The sequence below is a fragment of the Acomys russatus genome, chromosome 18, assembly GCF_903995435.1.
Source record: "Acomys russatus chromosome 18, mAcoRus1.1, whole genome shotgun sequence".
NCBI lineage: Eukaryota > Metazoa > Chordata > Mammalia > Rodentia > Muridae > Acomys > Acomys russatus.
In genome coordinates, this window is record NC_067154.1 from 45,803,379 (window position 1) to 45,818,929 (window position 15,551).

The window sequence follows — 15,551 nt, forward strand, 5'->3', positions numbered from 1 at the left end:
CTGTCACAGCAACTCCTGTGTACCAACATTTCTTAGCTAGAGTTTATATATCTGTAACAAAACAGCATTACCAAAAAGCAAGTTGGAGAGAAAAAGGTATTCTGTTTACACTTCCACATTATCATTCGTCACAAAGCGAAGTCAGGACAGGGCAGGAACCTGGAGGCCCGAGCTGATCCAGAGGGCTTGGAGGGGTGTTTCTTACTGGCTTGCTTCCCTGGCTTGCTCAGCCTGCTCTCTTATAGAACCCAGGACCACCAGCGCAGGGATGGCACCACCCACCATAGGCAGGGCCCTCCCCCATTGATCATTAATTGAGAAAATGCCCTACAGCTGGATCTGATGGAGGCATTTCCTCAGCTGAGGCTCCTCCCTATCTGATGATTCTAGCCTGTGTCAAGTTGACACGCAAAACTGGCTTGAACATTATCTTTCCAAATGGAATTCCAGGACTCTGATTTCCCTACTGTGCAGAGATAAATTTAGCTTTGTCAACAACTGTTTCAGTAATACTCTGATTTCCAGCACCTTATCAGATCAGCACAATCATTTTCATTATCGGCTTTACCATCATCATCATCATCATTGTCGACATCATCATCATCACTAATACAGATTATATTCTCACTGTATTTCGGGCACTTATTAAATGCTTGGGAGTACCTGAGAAGCAAATTTATTTTCTACAAATAGGGTCTTCAAACAAGTAATTAAATTATATGAGGCACATTCAAAATACTTTCCTTCTTCACTTCCACACTGTTCCTCATCACCAAAGGAAGTCAGGACAGGAACTCAAACAGGGCCAAATCCTGGACTACAAGAACCAAACAGGCCTAGCTCAAAAAGTTGTTCTGTAGCAGATCTCCTTAGTGACTGTTAGTAGAAGCCATCTGTCACCGCAGCGCTGTTGCCTTCCATGGCTCAGTGCCACTGAATCCTATTAGAGTAATAATACCAGTGTTAAAAAACAAACTGCTCCTTTCTGTGTTAAAGGGGAGTGACTCCATGGAAAATGTCACCTGATGAAACACATAAGAAAGTGTTAGATGCATGAACAAAATAAAAGTAGGAAACATTATGGAGGAAAAATGCCTAGATTGTGCCTTTCACCTCCAAATAAAGAATAACAGATCCTCTTTGCAAACCAAGAGAGGGAAATGGGGGTGGGGGGTGGGAGAGTAGGAGGGGGTAGTGGCTGAGCTTCCGAACCAAAACATCAACTATACATTGTACCTTCACTCTTGCAACACCGCAGGCTTGACTGTGCGGCACCACCAGCAAAAATTTATTCTCAGGCAGCACACCTGAACACCCTGTGCTTTGCCTCAATTCACTTTCTCTGCTAAAAGCCAAGAGGAGCGGTAGCCTCGCCTAAGGAGGATAGACGGCAGAGCACTCCATCGGAGGAGGCCGCACGCTAAATTAATCATGTTCCAACTAGAATTTGCAATTCTTTGAGAGATGTTCAAGATGGTATAAAAAATTTAGAGGTAGCAGGGAAAGGAGAGAGGTTGTGAAGCAGAAAGCATCAGAGGGCACTTTAAATGTAAAAGATGCATTATCGTTTCCAGCACATGAACAAGGCAACTCGTCTTCCCCAGAATGTGACAGATAAGGACCATTCTCATAGATGCGCCACGTGACAGGAACTCCCCTCCCAGAACACACACATTTCAGATTCAGTGGTCATATTGGTGATTCATACTGCTCTAGTTTTGTTTCTGTCGCTGTGATTAAAACACTCTGACCAAAAACAACTTTAGAGGAGAACGGGTTTATTCGGTTTACAGTGTTCCAGGTCACAGTCCATCATGAACGGAAGTCAAGGTAGGAACTCAAGGCAGAAACCTGAACACAAGCCTGCTTGTTGTCCAACAGGCATTACTTCTGACCAAGGAAATCATTTCACAGGCAAAGAAGTGTAGCAGCCATTGTGGAAGCTCCTGCTTGCAGTTAGCCAGGTAGGCTTATGCCCAGCTAGTTGGTTTTTTTGTTTTGTTTTGTTTTGTTTTTAACATACTTCATGATCACCTGCCTAGGGAATGGTGGCACTCAGAGTGGGCTGAGCCTTCAAACATCAGTAACAAAGATTATTTCCCACAGGCATGCCCACAAGTCAATCTAATCAAGGCAATTCCTCAACAGCTCAATTTTAGGTCTTATCAAGGTAACACTTAAAGTACATGGGAGAGTTTAGAGAAAAGAAAGAGAATGGGGAACAGATGTAATTATAACCACAAAAATGTAAAAGGCTGTTTTTAAAAAGCTAACCAGGACATGTGAATGTGAAAGTCACCTGTCTTGAATCTGCATTGATTTGTCAAAGCTGTATGAAAGGGTAGGGTCACTCTGGTGAAGTGTTCTCCTTAAGACAACACAGCCGTGACTGTGTAAGCAAGTCTTAGAAGTGTTTCAGTATTCTGATTTACCACCCCTTCTCTGTCTCTTTTTTTCCCCCAAAGATATTTTTCTGAAAGTATCAAACTACTTTCTTTCTGAATAAAAAGTAAAAGAATAGGCAAATAAAAACCCTATATAATATAATATAATGATATTTACGAATGCAATACAATTTAATACAACATGATAGTTGTATATTGAAATTGAAAAAACAAAGTCCGAGTAGCAAAGTAGAAGGATCCAGAGGGTCCTAGAAACCCAAAAGTAGAACATTATGATAGGCAGATTTGGGCCCAGGGGTCCCGCTCAAACTATGGCACCAGCCAAGGACAATACAGGCCATAAACTTTAAACCCCTACCCAGATCTAGCCAATGGACAGAACAGTCTCCACAGTTGAGTGGAGAGTGAGGTATGACTTTCTCACGTACTCTGGTGCCTCACATTTGACCATGTCCCCTGGAAGGGGAGACCTCGTGGCACTCAGAGGAAGGATAGCAGGTTACCAAGAAGAGACTTGATACCCTATGAGCATATACAGGGGGAGGAAATCCCCATCAGGCACAGTCATGGGGGAGGGGAATAATGGGAAAATGGGAGGGAGGGAGGAATGGGAGGATACAAGCGATGGGATAACCATTGAGATGTAACAAGAATAAATTAATAAAAAAAGGCAAAAAAAAAATTTGTCTTAGAAGCCAGAAAAATACAGTATTTTATTATTAAAAGAAAAAACAAAGTCCTTCTTTTCCCAAGATCCTTAGGTAATATTCTCCTGGGACGACTCCGACACACCTTGTTCTGCATCTCAATCAAATCTTAGGGCAATTTTCTTTCTTGTGGGTTAGAAATGACTTTATTATGATCATAGAAAAGGAGATAATAGGAAATTGAATATTTATTAAATTACAAAGCCTCTAAATTCAGTTGCTGCGGAGAGGTGTGAACAATTTTGACAGTGATGGGATAAATGGGGATGGAGGAGAAGTCTTCGCTGACCCCCAAGGCCCCTTCAGTCTCTATCTGCCCCTGTCTTAGAATACGTTCTCTCATTCTTACTACCAGTTTCTTTTTTTCTATTTTCCAAAGAAATGTTCCCGCTCCAGACAGCACTACACCAACAACTATAGTTCCTTCTCAGTTCTAATCATAACTGCCAAGAAGCTGAAATCCAGTCCATGCTGGCTTTCAGGAGCCAGGTGTCTCCTTGCTGTGACAAAGCACCTTCCTCTTATTATCAATCTACGCTGCTTCCCTGCCTGATGATTTACTTTCTAAACTTCTTCCTGTCCATGCTTCTCTTGGAGAAATGAGCTTCCTCAACTCCTAGGAAAATATGGGTTGCATATGATGAGCCTGTCACTTACGTAACTCACCTTAGAGTGCATAAGATCAGCCCTTCAGGCTCACCATGTCAAAAAGAGAAAGGAATAGAATTTTCCCTGCCTCTGGGCTTCCGCTGAGTTCCTCTGCTACACAGCACACTGCTCCGTCAACTCAAACTTCATGCAGGTCATTGGCCATCTTTCTGAAACACCGTCCTTTCTGCATCATCCGAAGGTCTAACCTGGTCTCTGGTTTTCAGTCTCAACAGAAACTTTATTGCTCACAAAGAACACACAGTATTTGTGCCCAGTGCTTATACCAATATGTCCTTAGTTGTGACAGTAGCACACTCAGCCTACTCCATACCACTACCTCATACTCAAAACGACTCCTACACCAGATTGGAAAAAACACTGTGACTGCATAGCAGAATTTTATCACATGGATGAATAAAGGCAGAAACAGCATTTGATTCTTCAAATACTATCACAGGATAGCTGCTACTTATCTAGTGTGGTAGCTGAGACCTAATTAGCATTCAGTAAAATGCTTGTGGATAAATGCAGGGATAAGAACCCTAAGGATGACAGCTGAATTCAGAAGTACCTCGAGTCAGCTGGGAAAAGTCTTCCCACCACAGTTCTTGCCTGATCTCTCGGTGGGCTTCTTTCTGTTGAGTTGGCTCAGATGAAAGCTAGAAAAAAAAAAGAGGAAGGAAAAAGCAAAAGTCATAATGCACGATGGAAACTAAACTGCCACATTCAAAAACAATATTCCTCTCTGTTTCTTTCAACTCTTACTGTTGAATACCACCCCTCCCCAGAGGTAAAGATCACTGGAAATACACTCATAAGAAAAAAAAAAATCACCACTATTTTTTTCATAAAAAACTGTGCTATTTAAATTCTCACTCATGAATATGTAGCTAATATTGACTAATGGGAACCCTAAAAGGAAAAGAGCTAAGGCTTTTAAAGGCAAATCCATTGAAATTAAGGTCATCTGTAAGAAATTTGTTTAAATTTTTTTTTCTGAGCCACATCCAAACTCCAGAGGGCATGTTAAATAATGAAAGTGTAAACTATTGGGATTTGGTGCTGGTTAGTGTGTTGGCACAGTACATAGATCCCTGTGTGGGTTTAAAAAAAAAAAAAAAAACTGAAATTCTCTCTTCTTCCTTTATCTAGAAGCCTCCAAAATTAAAACAGTTTTCTTTGTGGAGTAATGCATGCTAACCAAATTCTACTCTAATATTTTCATTCAACGACTTGGAAAGTCATGAAAATGCTTGTTTGGGGAGTTTGGAGCCATATAGAAAGAGAAAGCAAGAAAGAACCATATCAGGAGGATTTTTAAAAGAGAGAGGTAAAACAAAGAGTTCCAAGGATTGTCACAATCTGATCTGCATAAATAAAAGATAATGGCTTCGGTGAGCTGGCCAACCTTACTGTGGAGTGATCGGTCTGTGGAGAGCCATGTCTGAGAGGCTGCGGGTCATTATGGCAGAATAAAGCCTATTTCTCATTTATATTAAAGAATCTTGCCTGTTAAGGGCTTGATTTGAATCCCAGACATAAATGTGCATGGGGCTGCACACCTTGTTAAGTCAATTGCTACATATGCATGCGTTCCCTAACATACATATAGATTTTACCATTCACAACCCAACCATTACTCCAACTGTTCTATTCCTGATTTAGAAAGAATAACATTTAGATAGATCAGAAGTGCTCAAATGTACAGGATTAGAGCATATATTTTGCTCTTAAAACGGATTTTTTTGTTTCTAATTTTGCACAGAAGAAACAAATTTCCTTTCCCTTAAATGGGATTTGGTACATCAATAGAAGAAGGCTAAATTGTTTTCAGTTCTGTTTTACATGTTTGATTTATCTGATTATCTGGTTTGAGGCAAGATGGATTGTTCCAAGTTGGCATTTAGAGATTCTGCAATGAAAATATTGATATAAAAAAGGAAAATGTTGATATAAAAAAGGAAAAAAAGAAAGTCCAGTAAACAAAGCCCAAGAACAAAAATGAACTGGGAAGCGAAGGAAAACCGTAGCCCACTGGCTTTCAGCTTTCCTAATACTGTGGCCTTTAATGCAGTTCCTCATGTTGTGGTGAACCCCAACCATAAAATTATTTCATTGCTACTTCATAACTGTAACTTTGCTACTGCTATAAATCATAATATGAATATCTGATGTGCAGGATATCTGATATGTGACCTTCATGACCCACATGTTGAGAGCCACTTCCATAGCTCCTTGAATCTTTTAAAAAATGATTTATATATTTTTATTTTATATGCATTGGTGTTTTGCCCACATGGCATGTCTGTGTAAGGGTGTGAGATCCCCTGCAACTGAAGTTACAGAGAATTGTAAACTGCCATATGGGTGCTGGGAATTGAACCCTGGTCCTCTGGAAGAGTAGCCAGTACTCTTACCCACTGGATGTCTTCTTTGGATCAGACCTGTGAGATGACTGTAATTTTAACAAGAGCCCTACCTTCTAAGTCTTCTGGTTGGGAAACTCATGCATCACTTCATTCAGGCACACTCAAGCCCTAGTGAGTTGATTGATATCAACAATGCAAAAAACTGTTCAGGCACTGATTCAAATAAAAGAACAACAGAGTAATCCTTACCACAGGAACAATATAACATGATGGAAATGCTCTGGATAGAGGATAAAGTCTCTCAATTTGACCCCACTGGGCAGATGAAGACACTGGACCTCTTTGGTTCATAGTTTCTTATATTTCCTAGTGGATGAGGTAGTGGGCGTTGATTTAAATCTGTGAAAAGGTAGTTTCATTTAAAAAGTGGACAATGGCAGGATGAGAAGATAGCACACTGTGGTACTTTGGTCTTCAAACAAAAGTCTAGACAAATAAAGTGGAGCCAGACCTATTGGTAATGGGGTGACTTGTACCAAAAACATTTCACAGCATAGTTTTGGGGTTCTCTGTAATATGCATATAAGGCTCATCCTGTGGAATTCTGTTAAATCTGTGATGTACATATCTTAAAGACAAACATATTTCATAGAAAGAGGCCCGAACCCATGGGTCTCGATGTGAATGCTATGCCCCTTGAAAGAGGTTTTGGAAATTGGGTGGAACCAATGTCTGGGTATCATCGGCTTTTACGAGACAAGGGGCAGGGTTCTCCATGCCTTACAATGAACAAAGAAGACTTATTCTCCTTCCCACAGAAAAGCTGCACATGATCACATTAATGAGCATGTGTGCGTCTATTGTCAAGTTTTCTTTTACAAATGCACACACAGCATTGCATGCCCCATTTTAGTATGCATGAACTTCTAGAATAGCAGTTAAAACACCAATCAAGGGCATGCCATGTTTGCATTCAGATTTTTATCAGTTGTGGAGGAATGCCTTGAGTGGATGTAGCAGCTGTCAATAAATCAAGGTTTAACCAACCAGCTGTACAGAAGGACAGGAAGTGGAAGGTGGGGCTTCCTTCCAGGAGAGGAGTAGGAGCCGGGAGTTGACAGTTGAGAGAGGACAGTTGGTGGAGAGAAGCTGCCCCAGGAGAGTCAGATTGGCAAGAGATTGGGGTATAGTAGGTTATGAGGACACAGGATTAGAGTAATTTATTTTAGTTTACTAGTAGATTAGTAGCAGTTTAGATTTTGCCCGGCATAGTGCTTGCAGCTTTAAATTACACTTCAGTCTCATTGTGTCTAGTCATTGGCTTCCTAGGCCATACAGATACAACTGCAACATATGAACTTCTAGAGTGGCAGTTAAAATCCCAATCAAGGGCATGCCATGCTTGTATTCATATGTTTATCAAGAGTCTTCACAATCTTGACAAAAGCATATTTCTCTTGATATTTGAGTAAGCAATGCAATATTTACAATGATCTGTATCTAGGGCCATAGGATTTATAGTGATTCTAAATACGTGTCATCATGTCCCCTGGAAGGGGAGACCTGGTGACACTCAGAGGAAGGACAGCAGGTTGCCAAGAAGAGACTTGATACCCTATGAGCATATACAGGGGGAGGTAATCCCCCTCAGGAACAGTCATAGGGGAGGGGAATAAGGGGAAAATGGGAGGGAGGGAGGAATGAGAGGATACTAGGGATGGGATAACCATTGAGATGTAACAAGAATAAATTAATAAAAAAAATTTTAAAAAAATAATCTAGGCATGAAAAAAATAAATAAATAAATACGTGTCATATATCTTTTTAGACAAAATTCTTGTCCTCTTACATCTCCTTTATAATAAAGTTAAGGTGCTGCTTTAAATTTTATTTTCCAGTACACAATACAGAATGTTTATAATGTAAAAATGGGGTTTTGGACATATCACTGTTGGGAACCCTGATCTAGGGCAAAGATAGTCTGTGTGACAAAGAAAGAAAATAAGAGAGGCTCTCAACAAACCCAATGGGAAGAACTGGCCTTTCTGAGTGTATCTAAAAGTGTGGAAATTTCAAGGGAGAGAGGAAGGCAGATGCGTATGGCTCCTGAAGACCCTGAGCATATACAGTCATTTTCCCAATAGATGGAAAAATTAAGGCAAAGACAGGAGCCTTCAAGCACATTTCACATTTGGAACCCTAGGAAGATACTGTTTTGCCTAATGCCCTGCCCAGAACACCATAACACCAGCAAAATAGACAGGGCAGTGTGGCACATATAGGCAGCAAGCAAAAATTGTCAGCCTAAGATTGCTTATGCTGTACATGGGTCACGTGACAGACATTAGTCATCTATAGGTTCGCTTGGTAGAAGAACTGGATAACACCAGGAGTAGCAAGCCACAAGGTTATCTGGAGCTTGCCCTGTCCATGGTAAGGTGGTCCTGAGTCAAGGATTATGGGATGCATAGTTAGGTTCTCCTGCTGCGGCGCAGATCAGATTTAGCACCTACAGCCCCAAGACTGGAATCCCTGACAATGGTGTAAGAGAACGGATCACAGCAGTAGAGTCATGGAAACAGAAGCAGCTTGAGCCAGGGCCTCTCCAGGGTGGCCAGCTTGCACACCCACGAAACTACTGCGGTGTCACAAGGTCTCGTTTCATACCCAGAAGTCATCCTGTACAGAGAAACAAGAGCCCATATAGTGGGGAAGCCTGGGCCACACCTAGAAATGGCAGAGAGCCTGTTAGACACTGGACAGCTCTAGAGAGGTCTGGGTACTTTGTGGGGCTGTGTTTAAGTCTTCTCGTCAGGGCCAGAACTTTGCCCTACCCAGCTGGATAACAACAACCAAATTTTAAAAATCAGGAATAGACCTCTTTTTAAGCAAATCTCAGTCCACCACGTTTTACATTTGTGTTTAGTCTTCTGAGGGCATCAGAAACTGATCATTTTGAAGTTGGACTAAAGGAACGAGATGGGCATTCCATCTATCCTGAACCTAAGACTATTAAAACAAAAACAAGAATAAGAATGCCATCTACTGGCGTGGAAGGTAGCAAGACTCTAATAAATCCACAGTGAGCTAAAGAGACTGAAGGTGCTTCTGTTATTTCACTATGGAGACAACAGCGAGGGAATGGATTATTAAATAACAGTAATATTAAAGGGTGTGGGTAAATAAAGGGATTCCTTCTTAAATAGGAAATCTTTCACCATGATAACAAGTTTTTGCTGTATTCCCAGCTGTAAGTTCCATTCTGACCCAGAAGAGGTAGTTTAACAGCACGAAATCTGCTTTCCTGGCCTGTTACGATGCTTGAAACCAACCTAATCTTGAGCTTTATATTTTAAAGTGTCATTGCAAACTGGCTTGCCGAGGCAGACGATGGAAAGTCATGCAATTGTCCTCTCTCTGTTTCTGCACATTGGAGCGCCGCTGGACTCTTCGTGTGTTTCTGCAGAAGAAACACCAGGCACTGGTGAAGTGTGTATCAGTGCTGGCCCCTCTGCACATGACCATTTCTGTGAATTCCCTCATGTGGCTGGAGATGCATTTTCCACCATTTTAAATTGAAATAGTATGTCTAATAACTTGTTATTTCAAAATCCTTTTCAAATCACTATATTTCATTATATATTGGTCGTTAAAATGTCCACACCCCCAAGGTTTATTTGATTGAGTATAACTATCTCATTGTCCCAGCATGATTTACTGAAAAGATAAAATTATCCTTTCCCCCTACCAAATGGCTTTGACACACTTGCCAAATACTAATTGATGAAATGTGTGGGCCTATTTCTGGGTTTTCTGTTTCTTCCATTATTTGTTTATCTGTATACCAGCTTTTCACTCTGCTGGTAAATGTAGCTCTATACTAGGCTTGAGTTACTTGTTATAAATCATCTATTTGATTCTTCTCCAAGATTTTTTTAAAAATCTATTTTAGGCACTTCTTAGCCCCATATAAACTTCAAAATCAGCTTATAAATTTCTACCAAAAAAAATGGGCTATGGAAATAAATGGAGATTGTGTTATATTTGTAAGTTAGTGAGGAGCAAATTGACTGAGTTTTTGTGTATGACTATAGTATGTCTTTACATTTATTTAAGTCTTTAAATATTTTTATGAACCAAACATTTGTAGAATAAAGCTTAACTAAATAGAAAGATTAAGATTATAATCATTCTGAAAGTAGAAAAAAATGTCTTTATTACTCTGGGTTTGACAAAGATTTCTTAAATTTTACAAACAAAAATAATAATACGAACTATGAGACTAAATAATGAGTGAGGCTTCACCAAAATCGCTGGAGAGGGGGGCAGAAAGATTTTAAAAGCCAGAACCCAAACACTTGTTGCTAGCTAGCTAGTGTCTCCTGCACATGTTAGAGAAGCTTTACCCAAGAAATATCAACAAGATGGCTGCCTAAATAAGGCCTGTATAATGACAACACCAGCTGGCATGCCGACATGGATGGGGAAGTTTTCCTAAGCCTCCACACCTAGATGAAGAGCTACAGGCAATCAATGGCAACTGAGAAAAGAAAAGTCATATTCCTCCCAGGACAATCCCAGTGATAGGCTACCCAATCCCAAGTAATTAACCCTAAACAATGTGTATGAGCAACACTAATAGACTCGGTAGGTCATACCTTTAACTACGCGCGCATGTGTGTGTGTGTGTGTGTGTGACAATAATAATTTAAAAATAAGACATCATTAATTTGAGAAGTAATGGGGGGACGGGGGGAACAAAGTGCGGTGGGAATAATGGAAATATAGTGCTCATACATGGAATTCTCAAGACAAAAAAATTTAATTAAATGAAGACTTAGAAAACTTAAATAAAATCTCTACCTTATTATTTTGTGGATTTGAAATTAATTAGCCTAGGAAGAAATTAAAATGTGATTCTTCAGAAGATGCTATAACAAACAATGAAAGGCAGGCCCCAAACTGAAAGAAAAATTTTGCAAAACATAAGCCATTTACAAAAAGAAAAAAGAAAAAGAAACATATCTGGCTGGAAAGACGACTCAGCAGCTAAGAACACTTCTTGCATAGGCTACCGCTGCCAGAAAATCAAGTAGGCTGCCTACAGATCTTCTCCTCTCTCTCTGCTCCCCCAGACTCAATTCCTAAGTCTGGTCCTTGGCCCTGCAACAAACCACTGGCTGCAGCCTCCCTGCCTCCCTGCCCATAGCTTCTGTGGATCCCTCCTTCTCAACTCCTTGCTGTGTCCCAGCCCCCAACTCAAGCAGGCATTCCCTGTGAATACACCAACTAATCAGTCCAGTAAAACAGGCAACATACAGCCATCACACTCTCCAATATTCCAGAGAGGAAACGGAAACCAAGGAAAAATACACCCATCCAACAAAAAGACAAACTCAGACATCAGCACTTCAACCAATAATCATCCCAAAGCCAGATATGAGGCGCCAGCATAAAAACACCATCAATGACAGCCAAGGCAATATGTCTCCACTTTCTACCACAGCAGACCCTGAGTGTTCCAATGTAGCTGGAGCGAACAGGAACCACAGAGGCAAGCTTGACCAACAGAATACAATAAATAGAAGAGAGAATCTCAGGCATTGAAGATGCAATAGAAGAAATAGATGCATTGGCCAACAAAAATGTTAAAACTAAAAAATCCCTGACATAAAACATCCAGTAAAGCCGAGGCACTCTGAAAAGACCAAATCTAAAAAAGATAGAAATAAAAGAAAAAGAAGAATGGCAGCTCAAAGGCCCAAAAAACATTTTCAACAAAATCATAGAAGAAAAATGTCCTAACCAGAAGAAGGAGATGCCTATAAAGATACAAGAAACATACAGGACATCACACAGGCTTGACCAGAAAACAAAGTCCTCCTAACCACATATTAACCAAAATATTAAACATACAAAACAAACATTATATGCTGAAAGGGGGAAAGACCATTTAAAAGTAATACATAAAGGCAGACCTATAAAAAATTCAGACTTGAGTTCTCAGTGGAGACTCTAAAAGTCAGAAGGGCTGGAACAGATGTTCCACAGACTTTTAAGAGACCACAGATGCTAGACCAGAATACTATACCCAGGAAAACATTCAATTACCATAGATGGAAAAAATAAGACAGTCCATGATAAAGTCAAATTTAAACAATATCGATCTATAAATACAGTGATAGAAGAAACATAAGGAGGTTAACTACATCCATGAAAACAAAGGAAATAATCTCAACCAGATAAACAAAAATAAGGGGGAGAGAGAGAGAGAGAGAGAGAGAGAGAGAGAGAGAGAGAGAGAGAGAGAGAGAGAGAGAGAGAGAGAGAGAACAGCCATAGCTAATAGGAACATAAAAAGTCATAAAGCCAATACAGACATTGGACAAGGATCCAGCAAAACTGAGTCAAATGATGCAATTACCATTGTGGCATCTTTCACTTTGAGTCTTGGTCTCAACACGTTGCAAGCTCAGGAACTTTTAATATTTGTACAACTTGCGGATATTGGATTTATGGGAAAATTCTTATGAATCATTTATGCCCTTTCCCAGGAGTACTACTTCTAAGCTTCCCCAGGAAAGTTCTGAACATACTATACCTTCCACTTTTAGGGAGATATCATTATCTGGCCCTACTTAGAGAAGGTCTTCCTTATGCTCTGGAGGTTATGACTCAAATAAAGATGCCAGAGACCTCCTTCTGAGGCTCTGACTCCAAGATGCTCTTAGAACATCTGCCTCTGCACTTACCCAGGAACAAGATAATCAGAACAAAGTGAAATTCAAACGGTAAACACTATTCCATGGGCTAGAGAAGTTGGCAGCAGATCAGGTTAAAAGCCTCTTCCTAGTATATGCTCAATCAATTATGGAGCATATAAGATTGAGGGACATGTATGGTATGCCCCTTGAGGAAAAGATATAGCAACCAAGTTAGATTGGTTGCAGTTATCTTTGCCCTGTACAGGGGCTTATAATGATGTAAAAAGAAATGATGTGGATAAACGACAAAAGGACTAAGTATTAAGACCTCCTCTTCTGGTCATGGAGAGGTTGCTCAGCAATTAAAAGCACTGTCTGCTCTTCTAGAGGTTCTGAGTTCAATTCCACATGGTGGCTCACAACCATCCATACTGAGATCTGGTGCCCTCTTCTGGCATTCAGGCGTACCTCCTCTTCCTAGAAAATTATCTGGTGCAAGGCCACTGTGGTGGCCAAGGAACAAAAAAGAAATATATCAAGATTAGGCATTTAAATAAATTCTACAAAGATATTAAATATAAACATTGTACTGTGGCAGAAATTGAGTAATAACTACAGCAGCTTTGGCCTGAAAATGACCATTAGAAGCTGATAGAAAATTGCTCGGGACATGCCACCTGCCCAGGCTGGCTTGGAGATTTTCTTTCTCTCTAGTACCCTTGAAACCATAAGATTCTTAAAAGTTGGGTTATGAGGTTGATGAGGGAAAATGATTATAAAAGATAACTCAGTTCTGTCATGTTTTTATCAATGATGACTAAACTTATGACCAAGAGGAACAAAATGCCTGGGAACAAAAAATGGTCTATGTTTTGGAACAACATGAATCTGTGCCTGTCTATTGAGTTCTGTATCAATAAAAAAAAGCACTCTGACTGCCAGTCGGAGAGGATGTAAAACTCCCCCTGGCATGACTCACTCCTCCTCGAGCACATGTGCGCAAACACACACACACACACACACACACACACACTCCCCCCAGCAGCAGCAACAACAACAAAATAACAGGAATCAACAATCATTGTTCACTGATATCTCTCAATTACAATGGTCTCAAGAAAAAGACACAAGACTATCAGAATGGAACGGAAAACAGGATCCTTCTTCTGCAGCATCCAAGAAACATTCCTCAGCATCAAAGACAGACAGTACCTAAGGTTAAAGGGTTGGGAAAAGATATAACAAACAAAAAGATCTAAGAAGCAATCTGATGTAGCAATTTTAGTATCTAACAAAATAGACTTCAAACCAAAACTAATCAAAAGAGATGAGGAAGGACACTACATATTCATTAGAGGAAAAATCCACCAAGGTGACATTTAAATTCTTTTTGTTTGTTGGTTTGTTTTTGTTAACACCCAAAGCTTTTTTAATAACAGTAAGATCCAGGGTTGGTTTTTGTAGCCTCAGCTGGCCCTTCAGCCTCTGGCACGCTCGAACTTTCAGCCCTTGGAGCAGACGTAGGGTTTGGTGTGGCTGTGTGGGGTCCCTGGGGCCTTGCCAAAATGCAGGTACACTGCTCGGCCCTTCTGAGGACCAGAAAGGAGCATGGTGCCTCGGCCTTTTGGAGACTCCAGGGCCAGCTGGTCCAAGGTGAGGATCTTGCCCCTAGCCCGAGGATGCAACTTTGGGCCTGGCTGCTCACCCACAGTGCACACACTTTCAGCTTGGGCACTTCCGGGATCCTCACATCATCTGTGACCGTCACCACAACCACATGTGTGACAGGGACAAAGGTGGCTGGTTGGTGCAACTCATGAATAACCTTTTCAGCACAACCTGATTGAAAGTGGAGTTGGTTCATCTGGCCAGAAACCTAGACAGCTTGACTAGCAGCCACAGGTAGATGTCCCGGCTCTTGGGCTCCTAGCACCAAACCTTTTGGTCCTTGTTATGAGGAATGTCAACACCCATCATGGTGCCTCATGCTTGGCCAGTGACATTTAAATTCTTAACATCTACTTCCCAAACAAAAGGGCACTCAAGTGTGTAGAAGAAACACTACTACAGCTTAAATCATGCAATGATGCTCACACACTGATACTGGGGGACTTCAATATTTCATTCTCAACAATGGACAGGACATCCAGAAATGCTGGAGCTAACAGACGTTATGAACCTGCAGTGGATGTAAACATGTTTTTGTTCTGATCCCAAGTGTGGGATGTGAAACTGCCTTGTGTGAGAGTGTGTGATGTTGTCCACTGGAAACAGACTTGTGAGAGGGCTGTGGTGCTGGTACACTAGAAATGGAGCTACCTCTTATGGGGGCATGATCTTTGCCCATTGAAAAACATTCTGCGTGTACTATGGGAGAGTATCAATAGTCCAAATAACAAATATCAATTGCCTTTTGAATTGCTTCACATTGCTTGGCTGTTCATCATTCTGCTTCAAGATGCTCCTAGAGAGAAATGCTCCAGAGAACACTTGTAGGTTCTGGCTTCTGCAGTTGCAGTCACTTTTGCTGAATTGTGGGTTTAGTGTTTAATGGGTCTGCTGGGATCCTAATGATGTGGTCTACTTCCATTGTCCCTACTAACCTTTTTTCTCCCCTATCTAGGGTAGGTGGGTTAGCAGGGAGGTAGAGGTACTAAAGAACCCCAAATAAAGTAGGTTTTAAAAAAGATCAAAGCCTACAAGAACCAAATGGAC

At 40.8% G+C, this 15,551-nt stretch overlaps 1 pseudogene; it reads right to left on the bottom strand.

The window, feature by feature from the left end:
• Positions 1 to 503: 503 nt before the first annotated feature.
• On the bottom strand, positions 504 to 14,810 carry LOC127202323 (60S ribosomal protein L18-like; annotated as a pseudogene).
• Between the last annotated feature and the right edge of the window lie 741 nt (positions 14,811 to 15,551).